Below are 18,372 nucleotides of genomic sequence, written 5' to 3' on the forward strand. Positions count from 1 at the left end.
ATTTTGATGTTTTGATAGAGTTTATTATCTGATGACCTTTCGTTGATATCAGTTTGGTACTGAAGTCACATTACTGGATAAAAGTGTCGGTATCATGCTGCCATTTTGTCTCTAAGAACTACAACTCCCAGTCCTCTTCCGCGTGACCTACGTCACGCGTGGGCGGGATCATCTACGTCAGTCCGCCATGCACGCATAAGTCCAGGCAGAAGCTCCGCTCTTTGTCTCTTGTGTCCGGATTCCAAGGAATCTAGACGCACAAAAGAGATGCTCTCAAACCCGAAAACACTTCTTTCTTGCAAGATTCACCATCCAGCGCGTTCTGTGCTTAACCACTGGCCAAGGTAAAAGTCCAGAATAGCGCGATATTTAAACTCAACCTGAGTTACAACCGGTTTATTCGTATTAGAAGTGGCGTCACGACTGTAGCTCAAACGCAGTTTTAATTTGTAATTAGGAGCGACCAGAATTCCTCCTGATTGAAGTTCTGTGCACATTAATCAGAGACTTTCCTTTCATCACGAACGACGCGTCAGATCAAGAGAAGTTTTCTGTCCACGGAATCGACTCACGGAATCGATTCACGTGCTTCATGAACAGCGAAGCTCTGCAACGGCGAACATCTTCTCAGAACTTTGCTAGAGGCAAGATATTGAGTAAAATATATTTGGGCATAATAATTAAGCTAGTCTTAGGAATTTAGCTTTATTGAAATAGTGTGAATTTAAACCCAGGTTTACCTGTTACACTGTTAAACATGCAGCGTGTTGAATTGTTCTGTTTTTGTTTTAATCTCAATTGTTTTAATAGACAGGCTGTACATGCTTCTCTCTCTCTTATTCTTACTAACATTTTAATTTCATTATTATACATCTTGATTTCATCAAGATTTCAGTGGATTCAGTATGGTTATGAGCTAGTGGGTTAGCTACAGCTTTCCTTTGTCTGCTTAGCAACACAAAGCTAATCAAGGCCTACCATGTGCTCAGCAGGCCATCAGGCCTGATAAACCACACCTCAGCTAGAAATCCACAAGCTAGCTTTTTGTTCAGGCCACGTGGCCACTCACAAACACACCCTGGTTAGCTACGGCTAATTCCTTTGTCTTTAGCAACACATGCTCAGTAGGCCTCACCAGGCCTAACAAACACACTTTAGCTAGGCCATAGGGCCTTTCACAAACACACACTAGCAACACAAGGCTAATCTAGGCCTCCACCACGCGTAGTTAGCTACACGAGGCTAAACACATGGTCAAGTCCTTCACACACACACACACACAAGCACACATTAGCAACAGAGCTAATCCTTTGTTCTATTTAGATAACATTTCTTTGTTTTAGCTAGCAACAAGCTAGGCCATACACACACACACACACACACCATATCATCTCATCTCATCTCATTATCTCTAGCCGCTTTATCCTTCTACAGGGTCGCAGGCAAGCTGGAGCCTATCCCAGCTGACTACGGGCGAAAGGCGGGGTACACCCTGGACAAGTCGCCAGGTCATCACAGGGCTGACACATAGACACAGACAACCATTCACACTCACATTCACACCTACGGTCAATTTAGAGTCACCAGTTAACCTAACCTGCATGTCTTTGGACTGTGGGGGAAACCGGAGCACCCGGAGGAAACCCACGCGGACACGGGGAGAACATGCAAACTCCACACAGAAAGGCCCTTGCCGGCCCCGGGGCTCGAACCCAGGACCTTCTTGCTGTGAGGTGACAGCGCTAACCACTACACCACCGTGCCGCCCACACCATATCATATTTGTATATATTGATTATCCATTTTTATCTTTGTTATAATGAATCCATTTATTATCAAAGCTGTGTGTATTCATCTTGTTGGTGTTCCAATATTTCTGAAGTCCCCAATCTCTCAAAGAATTCAAAAAGGTGCATATAAGTTATGTAATATGGTAAGTGATCGTAATAATTTGGAAATATACCATAATTTAGCTGTTTGGTAATTTATTATTAAGCACCAGGATTAATGGTATGATTCACTAAATGATTTATTGAACGATTCACTAAATGATTCACTGAATGATTCACTTCAAATGAGACTGATTCTATGGTATGATTCAATTCAAATGAGTCAAATTAAATGATTCAATGGGATTGATTCATTTTAATTATTAACCTTCAAATTTAATGAGACTGATCACTTAATTTCAATAATTAACTGATTGCACCTACAGTAAATTGGTGCCCCGTGTGAGGCGATTGGTTTGTTGACTTCTGGAATATTGTTCAATGACAAAAACTATCAGTTGATTCAGCAACTGCTAAGATATTCTCAGGTGTGTTAAAACGGTTAACAGTAGCGTGATAACCATATCACAAATACTCATAACCTATTCAACTTAGGATAAGAGAGCATTTCCAAACCAATAAACCTTATTAATTAATTACAGAGTTAATGTTAATTAATAACGATTAATTAATAATTAACTCATTGATTACTTAATTTTCTAGTATCCAGCCTAAGTAAAATGGCATCCCCTCGTGTCTCAAAAATGGAAGACAATGCTCAAGACATGTCTCTCCTTGAGGTCATCGCAGATCTCATTCACTGCTCTGCCTCCGGGAAGGCAAACATTAAGAGCACGAGTGAGAGTGAATGCCAAAACAATATAGACAATTCAAACAAACATGAGAGAGATCCAAAAAGAACAACTTTTAGTGTCCAAGCAGCACTAGGTAAGCTATTCCTATCATACTTCCAAGATGCTGATTCAGAAATCAGACGCCTCCGTGGAGAGGTTGAAAGGCTGACTACCAGCAACACCGAGCTGACAGCCGATAATAATGATTTACATAGGGAGCGTGAGCTCTTGAAGACCTCCCTTGATGATTGCACCGAACGGCTAGAGAAAGCCGAAATGGTTGCTAAGAGGGCTGCCCAGGAGCAGACCCCCCAAGAGCAGCGCGAGGGGCGTGAAAGACCCCCAACAATGCGCCAAAGCTCAGAGCGGGAAGAGGCGTCCGAACCGGACACCGTAAATGATCTGGTCAAGGACCAGACACCCCGCCAAACTCCATCAACTCGCTACTCGACTCCGTCGTTTAGCCAAGATGGAGCCATCCTGCGCTCATCCGGAGCCCAGGACCCTAGTACACCCAGGTCAGTGTGCTACAGTACCCCTGATCAATCTTCAGATGAATCAGGCTATGAATCTAGTGTGAAATGGGAACAACACCAGAGTAGCTTAGATAGTGAGTGCTCAGAAGAGCCAAGAAGGTCGCACAGGGATGTGCACCAAACCCTTCACTTACAGCAAATTGACTTACTTGCCAAAGAGGTCAAACAATTCGATCCCGACAATCAAAGAACTAATGTAAATGACTATTTACGAGAAATTGATCGATGCCTGATGGACCTGCCGAACGCCACAACACGTGAAAAACTTAAACTAATCTGGAAGACCTCCAGTAGTAGCGTTCGTGCCTTTTTAGAGACACTACCCCCAAACATTCGCGATAGTTATTCGAAACTTTGCAATTACATGAGGGAAGAATATGCGCCATACACGGACGAAACCTCCGCGACATTGTGTGCATTACAAATTAAACAAAAACGGTCTGAGGCGCCTCGTGAATATTACAGACGGCTACGTTGTAGGTTGAATTGGGATTAATTAAATTATAAATTATGTAATAATTGATAATTAAATTAATCAATTTATAAATAAAGATCAGTCTCATAAAATCTTAAATTATTAATCTTAATACTCACCGTGAATGGTTACATTCAAGATTAATGGTAGCTCTGTATTAGATGGGAAACCCAGTTGTATACAAAAGCTAAATTCTGAAGGAAAAAGGAGTTCTAAATAGTTGACCTTGTGAATAAACAACAGGAACAAGTAAAATGCAATTCAATTTTATTAGCTTTTATTTGTCTACTACTCACTAATAATAATGATAATCTCAAAATACATTCAATGTCGGCAAAGGTAATAACAAGACAAAACAATGGGACAATTACACCTGGACTATAAATTTGAGGGAAAGAGAGAGAGAAAGAGATAGAAGGAAAAAGAAAAGAATCCCTTGTGTGTGCGTGTGTGTGTGAGGCTAGGGCAAGCCGATGCGTGTGTGTGTGTGTGTGTGTATCTGTGGGCAGATGCTAACAACTAGCCACTCTGGCAATGCTTAAACAAAATGGCGGTCAGTGCCTAGGTGTCGTATCACAGGTAACTCAATGAGGAAGGTATCAAAATGGCGTCGGAAAAATGGCGCCTGCAGGCCTAGTCGAGAACACAAGCCTACGAGCTAGCGTATCACCCTGAGGTAGCTAGCAATCAGTTGCTAAGGAGAATCTGACCACGTTACAGCTGGATCCAAACACTGTACTTAACAACAATTTCCAACAGACTATCTAGGCAAAGAACTCAACGCAGAGAGAGAGAGAGAGAGAGAGAGAGAGAGAGAGAGAGAGAGAGAGTGTGTGTATATGTGTGTAATAGGTGTTGGATGGAGAGGACTAGGCCTTGTAGCGGTCTAGCCTCGGAGCTTAAAATAACAAACTTGTCGCTGCGCTGCTAATCAGATAGGGAAGCTAGCAATGGAGTTAAGGAAAGATATCATGCAAGATACCCTGTCTAACAAGTTCAAAGAAAAAAAAAACAGAACCAAAACAAACAATAAAAACAAACAAACACCTTCCGTGTCTGAGCGGGTATGCTAAATAGCTCAAAGCTTAAACATGACCCTAACAACCATCTGAATAAGCTACAAATTAAAAATTTGCCCAAGTGCCTACTCAATGCGATGGAAGTTCTTTCTCCGATGTCCGCGCTGAGGGTCGCAGTCCGAGGAGAGGAGGTTAGCGGCGCGTTGCGTCCAACCGCGGCTAACGAAGCAGGGAGATGGAGGCCTAGCTGGCCCACGGTGCTTCAGGAGAAACCTCCGGTGATGCGTCGACGAGAAAAAGCTGAGAGGAGCGAAGCTGTCCGCAAATGCCTCTTAGCGTGGAAAACTACTTAACTGTAGTTAAACTTTGCAAAGGTTAGAATCAAAACCACTATAATCGCTGAAACTTAGCGGGTCGTTCAAAAGTTCGGCCGAAACTAATTTGAACAGGCTGTTCTCAGACAATAGCGGTTAGTCTCAACACTGTAGGCGAGCGTGCCAACAGTCCGTCCGACCACTCCAGTAGCCAGAACACGAGAGGATGAATCGAGGCGCTCTCGATACAGTTAAAGCAGTTCCACTTCACGTCACATCCGGGTGGAGCGCGCAAGGAATTGTGGGATCGTTATAGGGGGCGCTGGCGAGTTACCAACATTCCCCCCTTGGCCATAGGCGCTGAAAGGAGTGATACCCTATGGGCACATGGTGTTTAGTCTGCGACCCACGGTCCCTAGTAATCCACAAAGAGGTAGTTCCACAAAGAGGTAGTTCCACAAAGAGGTAGTTCCAAGGGTCCTTTCTGTGAAAAGTCTTTCAGACACAGTTCAACAGTTCAATTCATTTCATACAGTCCATAAGATGCATAGGCACTTGGGCATGAAAGCATAGGCACTTGGACATGAAAACATGAAAACAATTACACTATGGCTACTTAACTACCTTCTACATACAACATTTCACACAGCAAACAAAAAAAAAAAATAATCAAAACTCCATAAAAGAAAATGGAAAAGAGGGGTTAGTTAGCGTGTTAGCAAGCCTACTCTTCAAGAAAGTTAGTGGAGGCCTTAGGCCTGATGGAGAATCGGACAATGCCACGATCTAATTTCTCAGGTGCGTAGATCGTTTTGTCCAGTTTGCGGTGTAGTGTCAGTATGTACCTATGTAGAGTGATGGCTATGAAGACTGTGATAACCCAACCGCTAGCTAGAAATCCCAGCGCAATTCGGCTTATTAAAGATCCTTGATCGGACGAAGGGTTTGCGCGGTTATTCAAGAAAGTGGTAGCGATGCCAGTGGGCTTAAGTTCGAATTGCACGGTTTTGGTCCCTTCCAGCAGTAGTTGTGCTTGGAGGGTGGAGTTTATCTCAAGTTCGTGACCTGGGAAGGCATCGGGCATTTCTATCTCGGTCTCATACTGGTCAGCGCTAAGGTGATGGAGGGTGATGTCACCCACGTGAACAGTGGCTCCTAGTGGGACACTTAGGAGAGAGGTTTGGTTAGGGATCTTCATTCTAGTGGCAGTGTTATGTTGATCATATGATACCAGAATCTCAGTTTGGGGAGTGTTGATTAGCCACCGATTACCAGCTCTTTCTACTCTAGTTCCTATTCCTTCATCTTTAATAGACAATTTGCCTGCACACTTCTGCTCGGGGACTTTTGTCAATCCACAGAGACGGTCTGTGGTGTCTCGGATAAAGGGATTGCTGGGGCAGACCCAGTGGATATCTTTGGTAGAGGTGCACATGTCTAAGTTAGGGACGAGGTAGATAGAGGGGTTGTCATCGTGATAGGCTATGGTGGAAGGTGTCTGCAAACGTACGTGTACGTCGTTGTTCCAGAAACCTACATTAAGGACAGATTTGATTCTGTATATGTTTTGCCGTTCAATAACAGGGAGATTGAGGATGAAGCCTATTTCTAGGTTTTGAGGGTTCACAAAAATGGGGATAGCACTGCCAAGACTATAAGCCAGATGAATCTGTGATGAGTAAACGTTAGTCGTGGTAGTAGATCGGAGTATGCTGTCAACCATGCTGAGGGGTATCAAATATGGTGGGATTTTACCTCCACTCAGGGTGCTGAGAGAGCTACTTACTTCTCTCATCAGGTCCTGCATTAGGTCTCGGATTACTCGGACGTACTTGACTTCGCTTCTCATGATTGTCGCTAGCCTGTCTACGGCATGTACTGTGTTCTTGATTAATGTAGAATGCATGTTAACGGTTAGTATGGTTCCCTGCAGGGTTTTGCCTAGGCCCTGCAGCTCCTCCTGTTGAGTTAGTAGTCTACCCTGGATTTCTGGCATTTCTTCCTTAAGAATGTTCATTTCTCGTTTGACCGCGGTCAGGCTAACGGTGTTAACGGCAGACAGGCCCATTGAGAACAGAGAGCCAATGGCGGATGCAGCAGTAAGTAGTCCTCCGAGGAACCGTTTAGGGCGTGTTTTGCCGCTGAGTTCCTCCTCAGTGACTATGAACTTCTGTAACTGTTCGAGCATGTGAACTGTGGTACGCTTGGCGTGTTCGATGTTGGACCCAATCTCGGAGTCAGGCCCGGTTTCGAGGTTTGTTTGTGTGGGCGATCTAAAATGCTTACGGTACACGTCCCAAGGATCGAGGCGGGTGTACACGCGCTGGGTATGGACGCGGCAATTGGTGAGGAGCAGTCCTGGGGCATCTTGGAGAACAATGCCACTCGGCGGACCTGGTTCCACTATGTTACCAGCCAATGTGGTCTGCAGGACTAGAAAGATGCCGAGGATCCAGAGAGGGGCCATTCTGCAACATACAGGAGTTTGTTATTCCGATTTGAGTGGTAACAAGGGTGGTTACTTATAGATGCACGCTTATGGATTGAGAGGCATGCAACTAAGTTGGGCAGGCTATAACTTATTGTTTGTCCACCCCCCTATGGAGTGTGGACTGCTCAAAAAGCTTTATTTGGTTGCTATGGACCCATCTATACGAAGGCGCCTGGCTGGGCTTCGAAGTTTTGATGCGGTAGGCGACGGGGGACAGTTTACCGACGATTTCGAAAGGGCCGGACCAACGGGGTAAGAATTTTCTGGCTACTCCTACCGGTTTGGTGAAATTGAAGTATAGGACTCTGTCGCCTACTTCGTACTCACGGTGTGTCGCCTTTCTGTCGTAGTAAGCTTTCTGTCCTTTCGCACTCTTTTCAAGGTGTTCCTGGGCCCACGCAAATGTGGCCTGCAAGTGGTGTTGCAAGTCGGTGACGTACTGGTGTGCGGTGTACGCAGTGGCAACGCTTAGGTCCTCTGGTCGGTAGAGGAGGTGTAAGGGAAGAACCATTTCACGGCCAGTCATCATTTCGAACGGGGTGACTCCGGTGGTGCGGTGAGGAGTGGACCGAATGGCCATCAGCACCAGAGGGAGTTTGATGTCCCAATCTTTGCCATGGTGACTCACATACTTGCGAAGCATGCTCACGATGGTTTGGTTGGCGCGTTCGACCTGACCGGAAGACTGAGGATGATACGCGATGTGGAATTTTGCCTCGACTCCGAGCATCTCCCACAACACTCTCATGACCTCTGCGGTGAAATGAGTACCTCGGTCGGAATCAATGGATAGGGGCAAGCCCCAACGGCTGAACACATGGTTCATAAGAAGGAGAGCGGTGGTCTCTGCGGTTTCGTTTGGGGCGGGCAAGCATTCCACCCACTTCGTGAACGCGCAAGTGACGGTCAGGAGGTACTTATTACCTCGAGCCGATTTCGGCACCGGTCCGACCCAGTCTATCTGGAGATTAGACCAGGGGAATGAGATGCCTTTGCTTTGCAGTGGGGCGCGGTTCAACGGTTGGGCTGGTCGGAATTGGCAGCAAATCAAGCACCCTTTGACATACTCGGTAACGTCCTGAATCATGAAGGGCCAATAGACAATCTGTTGGAGTGTCTGGTAGGTTGCCTGAGCGTTCCTATGGCCCCCGCACGGGCTGTCGTGAGCGTACTGCAACATGACCCCCCTATGATCTGTGGGCACGACCCACCGGGGAGGTCCCTGGTTGTGTGGTGTGTACACCAGGAGTCCTTTCTCGAGTTTTAAGCCGTTTTTGAGATTGTGAAGGTGATTTAAGTCTCGGGACTGTTGCAACTCTTGTGGGGAAATTGGGGACGCCACGGGGTCCGCAAGGAACTTACGGATTTGGTGGATCACGGGATCCCTTTCCTGCATAGACACCAGGTCGGCATCCTGGGGCAGTCGGCCGAGTTGCACTGTTCCTGCTTGGGGTACTGCGTCAGTTTGACCTGCTCTAGCCTGTCGGCGAGTAATCGCGGTTACGTTATGGCGTGGCGTCTCGGGAAGCCATGACGGCTGGAATTCCCAAAGGGGGCCGTCTACGGCTCCCGCTTTGGCGAGGCCATCTGCCTCATCGTTACCGACTTTGTCAGGTCCTGGGACTTGAGAATGTCCCTTCACCTTCTTCCAATAGACGCACATTCCCTGTTCGGTTACGAGTCGATCGCATGCTAGGAAGAGTTCGGAGTGTTTCACTTCCTTGCCCCTTGCGTTTTTCATGTCCTGCACCTTCCACGAGGGAAAGTGTGAGACGAAGCTATGCCTGGCATAATTTGAATCAGAGCAGAGGACTAACCGCTTGATGTTCTCACGGGCAGCTTGTTGCAGGACGATGAGCACGGCTGCTACCTCCGCATATTGGCTAGTCTTAGCCCCGAGTCGATGTTGGTATTTCCCTTGTATAGGGCCGTTCGCCCATACGATACCGACACCGGCTTGGACTTTGCGTTCATGATGGAATGAGCATCCATCTATGTAAGCGGTGGGGAGGTCTTTGCAGACGTTCTCGTCATAGTAGTGGTGGTCGGAGGGGAGAGCAGGTACGGTTGTTAGTTCGGTTTGATCCGGACTATTCTCGCAGTCGCAATGCTGGCATTCCGCCAGGCCTCGGCCAAGCGCCATCTTGTGGTTCTGGGCGTACTTCACCTCGACGTCGTAGCCCTGTAGTGCCATCATCCAAGCTGCGATGCGACTGTTCGAAACTCTTCCCTCTCTCAGCCTCTGGCTGTTCAAGAACGAGACCGGTTGATGATTGGTCTCTATCACCACCTTCTGGCCACCAATGTAACTGCGAAAGTGTTCAACGGCCCAGACCGTGGCCAGCAGGGCTTTTTCGCAGTCTGAAAATTTCAACTCCACAGCACTGAGGGGCCGACTGGCGTATGCTACGACACGGCGATCTTTGTCATGCTGCTGTGACAGTGCAGCGCTCAGGCAGTGGGTGGAGAAACTAGCCTCCAAGAAGAACGGTTTGTCTTTGTCGGGATACGCGAGGCAGGGAGCGGAGCAGAGCTTCTGCTTCATGCTCTTGAACGCGAGTTCTTGAGGCTCACTCCACTGGAAGGGTTTATCCTTTCGGAAGAGCTCGGTGAGCGGTCGTGCTATCTCCGCGTAGTCCTCGATGAACTGTCGGGAGTAGTTGCAGACCCCTAAGAAGCTCCTGAGTTCGGGTACGTTGGATGGGGCTTTGATGTCTTGGATAGCCCGCACCCTCCCCGACTGGGGTTCAATGCCATCTGGCCCAACGCACAGCCCAACGTATTCGACTTTGGTGCGACACCACTGCCCTTTGGTGACAGAGAGCTTCGCTCCTGCTCTGGACAGCTGAGACAGAACATGGCGTATCTCTTCGAGGTGTGCATCAAAAGTCTGTGACCTAATGAGGATGTCATCGACATAGATCAAGTTGCCACGAGCTGCGGCATCGCTCATTGCCTTATGCAAGAAGATGTTGAATTCAGCAGGGGAGTTCGCATAGCCGAACGGACATCGGTTGAAAGTTAGCTGGCGGTTCCCAAAGGAAAAGGCCAGCTTGTGCTGGTCAGCTGGATCCACGCGCATGGTCCAGAATCCACTCGCCACATCGGCGGTGGAGAAGAACTTTGCACCCTTCACCTTGGCAAGTTCTTGATCCAGATGGATCATGGGCCATCTTGACAAGGGCACTTGCTTGTTCAGCTGCCTATAGTCAATGGTGAGACGCCACTTGCCATTCGGTTTCAGCACCGGCCACAAGGGGGAGTTGTAAGTCGAGTTACACTCGCGAATGATCTGCTTTTCCAGCAGAGTGTCCAGTGTTTCTTGTATTGAGTCGTATGCGGCTAACGGGATTTTGTATTGCCGCACGAACGTCGGTGGAGCGTTCGGATCTGTTGGGATTCGGACGGTGTGGATGTCTGTGACTCCGCAGTCATTAGAATCTCGCGCCCAGATCGCCTTGAAGTCATAGAACAGTTCACGGAGCTGTCGTCTCTGGGCGTCCGTGGTCAGGCTGTCAGCTTTCACCAGCTGTTGTTGAACTTCTCGTTCGAAGCCTGGGTACGGTTCACCTAGAGCTGAATCGACGACCTCAGTTGCAGGGGTGTCGTTGCTCGATTGCGTGGCAAGAGCGTACACCAGCATGTGTTTCGGGGTGTCAGTTTTGGTCATGACTATGCGCTCGTCGCGAAGCATGTCGTGAGGTTCGATGCGGATCATGTGGAAAGGAAGAGTGATCCAGGGAGGTTCCACTGGATCGGAATGAGTGTCCGGCGTTCGCAGCTCACCGATGACTGGAATGGTGAGTTCAAAGTCATGGAATGCCTGGTCTATCAGAAGGCCTAAAGGCCGACGGGCGGGGATCGTGATGGCGTCCCGCGTGGAGTTTTGAACCAGGAGGTAAGCGGAACGATGACTCACTTCAAGCAGCGGAGTCCCACACACTGCTAAATCGAGCTCCATGAAGAATCTGAGAGGCTGGAAGAACGCCTGGGAGCTACGAAACTGTTGGTCTTTCATGATGACCAGCTTAAGAGGGGAACCAGCAGTCCTAGCGGGAATGACGATGTCAAATTCGCTAGCGACATGGCAGGCTTGGGGAATCATTTGTCCTGACCGCATTTGTTCCGGGTCAGCTTGGAACGGGTGCTTAGCAGCGTCGGCTTGGGTCCAGATGACCCGGTTGACTAGGTCCAGTTGGGCTCCCAGTCTGACCAAGATGTCTGCCCCAATGACCAGTGGGTCAGGAAGTCCGGGGACGACACTCAAGAAATGAAGGAATTCTCTCTGACCGATGGCGAGCGACATGGCGCAGACGCCCGTGGCTTTGATGGGGCTCTGGGGTTGTTCGGCTGACAGTAGCCGGTGGCTCTTCTGCACAAAGACAGGGGAAGGAGTGCTCTGACGCACTATGTCGAACCACGTTTGGCTGATGGCTGACTTCTCTGACCAAAGCGCTAACCTGACGGCAGGTGCCGTGACGCCGTTGACAGCAATGTTGCCAGATATCCAGGGGTAGTACCTGGTTGGGGCAGATTCGCCAAGAAAGCAAAGGAAAGACGGGTGGCCATCAAGCGCGTTGCGGTTGAGAAGAGTGTCGGTTGAGTTTGGTGCGTCTTGACTCGGCTCAGGGTGGAGCGGAGTGGTCTCGAGGTTCTCGGGGACCCGCCCTGACTCAGCTATCGGTGGAGTAGCCTCCACGCTAACTTCATCGCAACAGGCTCGATCATGACGATGAGGATCTGGGGTCTGTGGGGATGTGACCTGGGCCCACAGTTGCCCACGACGACAGTCAATGAGGGGCGCTAGCCTATCTAGTAGGTCTTGGCCAATGAGGAACGGTTCTACCCCAACAGAGCAGATGTAAGTGGGGTGAGTGATGGACATGCCCTGGAAGGTGAGTTCTAACCATGCAATGGCTGTTACTGGGGCTTGATTCTGGGTGAAGCTAACCAAGTTGACGTCACAACGTTCGGTTCTGATGGGTCTACCTTGCGCGCGCCGCGCGTCAGAAACCTCTGCGAAGACTTTGGAACACATCAGGGTGATTTCTGACCCGGTATCCAAGAGAACTTGGAGGGAAATGTTGCCTTCTACCACCACTGGGGTATAGATACGCTTGGCGTTGCCTTTCCTAACCAAATCTCCAAGAAACTGCGTCAGGGGTGCATCCTGCGGGTCAGGCTTCACTAACGGAGGGGGTGGTTTCAACTCATCGCTGCCTATTGGGCAGGGGTCCTTTCCCCACCCCACGAGGTAGACACGTGGTGGTGGTGGGGATGGGTCCCGGCCTAGTCATGCTGACGGTTCGTCCCTGTCCTTGCTCGGCTTACCCTTCCTGTTCTTATTGCTCAGCAGTTGTTTAACTCGTGCTAATTCGGTCCTCAGTTCTGCCATCCCAAGCGGCTCTTGGTTGGCTTGTTTAATCCGTGCTAATTCAGCCCTCAGTTCTGCCATCCCAAGCGGCTCTTGGTTGGCTTGTTTAGCGGTAGCTAGCTTAGGGCTCCGCTCCCTTCGAGAGGAGTTGCGATGGGGCCTTGACTGTCTGCTATTCTGAGATTTAGGGCCGTGACTGCCAGGTTTGCGGTTACCTTGCCCTTTGGCGTTGGGGCCCTGTTCCCCCTTGGCTCCAGCTTGTCGAACTTTCCAGTTACCTTTGGGTTGACTCGACGTCTGGTGGCCGGGGTTTGGGTTCGCCCAAGGGGGCCCGCGGTTTGGGGCTTCACCCCCTTCTAGGCCTAAGGACTGACCTTCCTGCTCATATAGGCTGAGGACTCTGGGATCGTCCTCGTGGCGGTCCGTGGGTCGGACGAACGTCTCCCACGTTAGTTGTGCGGTGCGACGCATTTCTCTCATAGTATGGGGGCGCTGGCGACACGCGAGTGTTACTTGGTTACGGATGCACGGATGAAGGTTATGGAGGAAGAGGGACTTGAAGTTGCGATCTTCCTCTAGCCCGGGCTCGCTTCTGCCCTGAAAGTACGCTGCACGGAGCCAACGGTAGTACTCGCGAGGGTGTTCGCTTCGTTTCTGTCTGATTAGAATGGCACCCATCGTCGCAGCAGTCTCGTCCTCGTACAACGAGTATTCCTCTTTCAAGTACTTGCGTATTTTCTTGTAGTTGTTGAGGACTGACTGCGGTAAGGTCTCAACGAATGCTCGTACGCCACTACCTAAAGTTTTCCAGACTAGTCTGGCCTTTTCATGCGACGTAGCCTCTGGCAGGTCCAGGAGGCTACGCTCGATTTCCCGGAAATAATCATTAACGCTTCGGTGTCTATGATTTTCCGGGTCAAAACGCTCTATGTCTTTCGCAAGGACGTCGATTTGGCAGATCCTAGTTTTGCGTTCTGCGACGAGGCGTTTTGATTTTGACCCGTAGGGGTCCTCGCTGTCTTCGCTATTTGAGCTGCTCTCATATCGCCTATGTCTGCGTTTCGGCTTGTAGGCGGCCTCTCCGTCAGAGGAGTCTGAGGGTACGTAGCGCGGCGTTTTCTGCGGGCTAGAGGCTGCAGCGATATTGAAGCGCGAGGGGGTGTAGTGGGGAGTAAAGTAAAAACTCCCAGCGCCACGAGGTGGCGATCGCGCGACTTTCACGCGAGTTGAGCTTGAGTGCGGTGTCTGATCTACCGTTCTAAGCTCAGGTTCTTCCTCCTCCAGAGCGGAACTCTGTTCTTGGGAGGGTTTGGCCGATCCCTCATCTGAGCGACGTGCTTGCGTCACTTCTTCTCTGAGGTATTCTATTTCGCGCTTTAGTTCATCTTGTGTGGCTCTCAGGCCCACGAGGCTACTCTCCGCGCTTTCTGCTCTCCTTTGAGCTTCGGCCAGTTGTCGTTTTAGTGTTCTTTTCTCTTGTTCGAGGGTCATACACACATGTTCCATTTCCTTATAGTAGATCATGAACAATTTGGGCAGCCCTTCTGGGAGAGTCATAGTACGCTCCTTAAGTTCCCTAACGGCTATGTGTATTTCATCAAAGCGAGCCTTTTGGTCCAGATCACAGAAGTAATTTCTCCTATCCTCCGGGACTTGGCCTAAATCGCCTACAACGTCGAAGAGAGAGAGGAGGGGCCCTTCTGACTCCCTTGATGGGGAACGCGACATTTTGTTCGAAATGTATTAATTAACTTAAAGGAAATTAATACTAGGGGTTGATTAGGTTAGAATTTAATTTAATCCAAGTTGCTAAATAATTGATGTGGTTTCCTAGCTACTTTGTTTTCACTAATGTTTCACTTGTATTAATTAGCTCAATTAATAATTAGTTAATAATAATGATTATTAATAATATTAATTAAGTACTTGGATTAGATATTACTCTAATGTACTAATCAATTAAACCAGTTTATCAGCTAACTGTGGTTGGCAGCTGAATTTCAGTTCTGTGATTAACACACTGTTAATGATTCACCATTAAAGTCATCTGTGTTATACCTTGGCAGTTGATTTTGGGTATACAGCAGTTTACAAGTTATTGTTGAGAAATTCACAAGGTCATTAAACTAATCCTCATACGGGGCACCACTTTAATGTAGGTTGAATTGGGATTAATTAAATTATAAATTATGTAATAATTGATAATTAAATTATTAATCTTAATACTCACCGTGAATGGTTACATTCAAGATTAATGGTAGCTCTGTATTAGATGGGAAACCCAGTTGTATACAAAAGCTAAATTCTGAAGGAAAAAGGAGTTCTAAATAGTTGACCTTGTGAATAAACAACAGGAACAAGTAAAATGCAATTCAATTTTATTAGCTTTTATTTGTCTACTACTCACTAATAATAATAATAATCTCAAAATACATTCAGTGTCGGCAAAGGTAATAACAAGACAAAACAATGGGACAATTACACCTGGACTATAAATTTGAGGGAAAGAGAGAGAGAAAGAGATAGAAGGAAAAAGAAAAGAATCCCTTGTGTGTGCGTGTGTGTGTGAGGCTAGGGCAAGCCGATGCGTGTGTGTGTGTGTGTGTGTATCTGTGGGCAGATGCTAACAACTAGCCACTCTGGCAATGCTTAAACAAAATGGCGGTCAGTGCCTAGGTGTCGTATCACAGGTAACTCAATGAGGAAGGTATCAAAATGGCGTCGGAAAAATGGCGCCTGCAGGCCTAGTCGAGAACACAAGCCTACGAGCTAGCGTATCACCCTGAGGTAGCTAGCAATCAGTTGCTAAGGAGAATCTGACCACGTTACAGCTGGATCCAAACACTGTACTTAACAACAATTTCCAACAGACTATCTAGGCAAAGAACTCAACGCGGGAGAGAGAGAGAGAGAGAGAGAGAGAGAGAGAGAGAGTGTGTGTATATGTGTGTAATAGGTGTTGGATGGAGAGGACTAGGCCTTGTAGCGGTCTAGCCTCGGAGCTTAAAATAACAAACTTGTCGCTGCGCTGCTAATCAGATAGGGAAGCTAGCAATGGAGTTAAGGAAAGATATCATGCAAGATACCCTGTCTAACAAGTTCAAAGAAAAAAAAAACAGAACCAAAACAAACAATAAAAACAAACAAACACCTTCCGTGTCTGAGCGGGTATGCTAAATAGCTCAAAGCTTAAACATGACCCTAACAACCATCTGAATAAGCTACAAATTAAAAATTTGCCCAAGTGCCTACTCAATGCGATGGAAGTTCTTTCTCCGATGTCCGCGCTGAGGGTCGCAGTCCGAGGAGAGGAGGTTAGCGGCGCGTTGCGTCCAACCGCGGCTAACGAAGCAGGGAGATGGAGGCCTAGCTGGCCCACGGTGCTTCAGAAGAAACCTCCGGTGATGCGTCGACGAGAAAAAGCTGAGAGGAGCGAAGCTGTCCGCAAATGCCTCTTAGCGTGGAAAACTACTTAACTGTAGTTAAACTTTGCAAAGGTTAGAATCAAAACCACTATAATCGCTGAAACTTAGCGGGTCGTTCAAAAGTTCGGCCGAAACTAATTTGAACAGGCTGTTCTCAGACAATAGCGGTTAGTCTCAACACTGTAGGCGAGCGTGCCAACAGTCCGTCCGACCACTCCAGTAGCCAGAACACGAGAGGACGAATCGAGGCGCTCTTGATACAGTTAAAGCAGTTCCACTTCACGTCACATCCGGGTGGAGCGCGCAAGGAATTGTGGGATCGTTATAGGGGGCGCTGGCGAGTTACCAACAACATCCTGCCTATTTCCCAGGTAGTAGCGCACCAGGGTTGGAAGAAGATAGAGGTTTCAAATCTCTCTTCTTACATAACCTCCACCCAAGCATGCGGACCCATGTCACACTGACGTGTCAACGAGGTCACTATTCGATGAGGGAATTAGGCGACTAGCCCAAATGACCTGGGAGACCATCGTCAAAACCGCAAACGGAAACGATGATGACCCCAGAGTCCTTAGGCTCCAGGATGCAGATGGGCCCCTGCTAGCCTTAGAAGGAGGCGAAGCTCCAAAAGGGGGACCCCCCTGGAGAAATCCCGGTCCAAACCGCCCCTTGCCGAGCTATCACCAGGGTGAGTGGAAAAATCGACAAGATAAGGCCAGGAGGGACCGAGGGCGAGTCCACAGTGACTATGGCAATTGCCCATTACATGAAAAGGGTCGTAGGGAACAAAACGGTTGGCAGCAAAACCGTCATCCCCGCTCTGACCAGAAACGGCAGAAGCGTTCCGACCGTAGCTCTAAACGTAAGGGTAGAGACGACCAACACAGTGACTCAGACCAACCTGGTGAGTTCCCCTCAGAGCTGGACTCTTTAAAAGCCCAGTTGGCTGAGATTAAAGAACTGTTACAGGAGAGGTCAGACCCCTCAACAGATAAAACAAAAGAGCCCAAGAAAAATGACAAAAAGCTATTCGCTGGCATGACTAGGCCAGGAACCACGGGTATATCTCGTGAAAGGGGGAGGAGATCCCTCTGAAACAGCAGGCGAGGGTCAGGATGTAGGGCCCCACCGGTGGCGAAGGCAAACACACAAAACGCACCTCTCGTGTGCTAAAGTCTTCACCACCATCTCTCAGACACACTGCTCTCACAAGGTGACCCAATCCCAACCAAGCCCTGCGACATAAACTTAGTCAACTTCACACAAAACAAAACCGTTCCCCGTCGCGTATCGCATTAGGACATCTAGGCCTAATCAAACGCTTTCATATCGATTTCCATGATAATCGAATCAAACCTTGTTGAACAGTCCTCACTCCAAAAGGGGGTGGACGACAGCTAGGCCCATCCTGTCCACATAGCTTGTACGCATCACTCAACCATAAGCGTACACTAACATTCCCGGTCAGACTTCACCAACCCAATGAAGTAATAACCCTTCAGTATAACATGGTAGATAAAATACTAAAATCTGCTATTATTACTAGTGTGTATTCATCGCAAATACACCTGGCATATAGTCTTGGCAGTGCTATCCTCATTTTTGTGAATCCACAAGACTTAGAGATACGCACCCCCACTAAAGACATCCACTGGGTCTGCCCAGGCAACCCATACATAACACTATGCCAAGTTAGATAAGCTGGTCTGTGTCCCTGACAGCTTTAGCTGCAGTAGCGCACGCTCTCTGGCCAGACCACCCACTGCTATTACCAAACACAGAAGATGTCTAGAAGATTAGGTTTGCCAACCCAAACACTAATACTTCTTTCCTTCCTTCATTTCTTCTCTTTTCTTGTTTTTTATGCATAAGTAATTGAACACTACATGTTTCATGTTCAATGTTTAATATTTTTTTTGATGTGATTTTGATCTAGTTAGTTAGATAGTGATTATATGCCCAAAATGCCCATAGTGATTATATGCCCCAAATGCCTCTGTCTCCAACTGTCTTACTGGAACTCACAAGTTTACACAGTCTTCACAGGACACCATGAACTGTGCAGAACAAGTCTACCTCAAGGACTATGGACACGGCGATGATACGATACGGTGC

Source organism: Neoarius graeffei, chromosome 18 (assembly GCF_027579695.1).
Source record: "Neoarius graeffei isolate fNeoGra1 chromosome 18, fNeoGra1.pri, whole genome shotgun sequence".
NCBI lineage: Eukaryota > Metazoa > Chordata > Actinopteri > Siluriformes > Ariidae > Neoarius > Neoarius graeffei.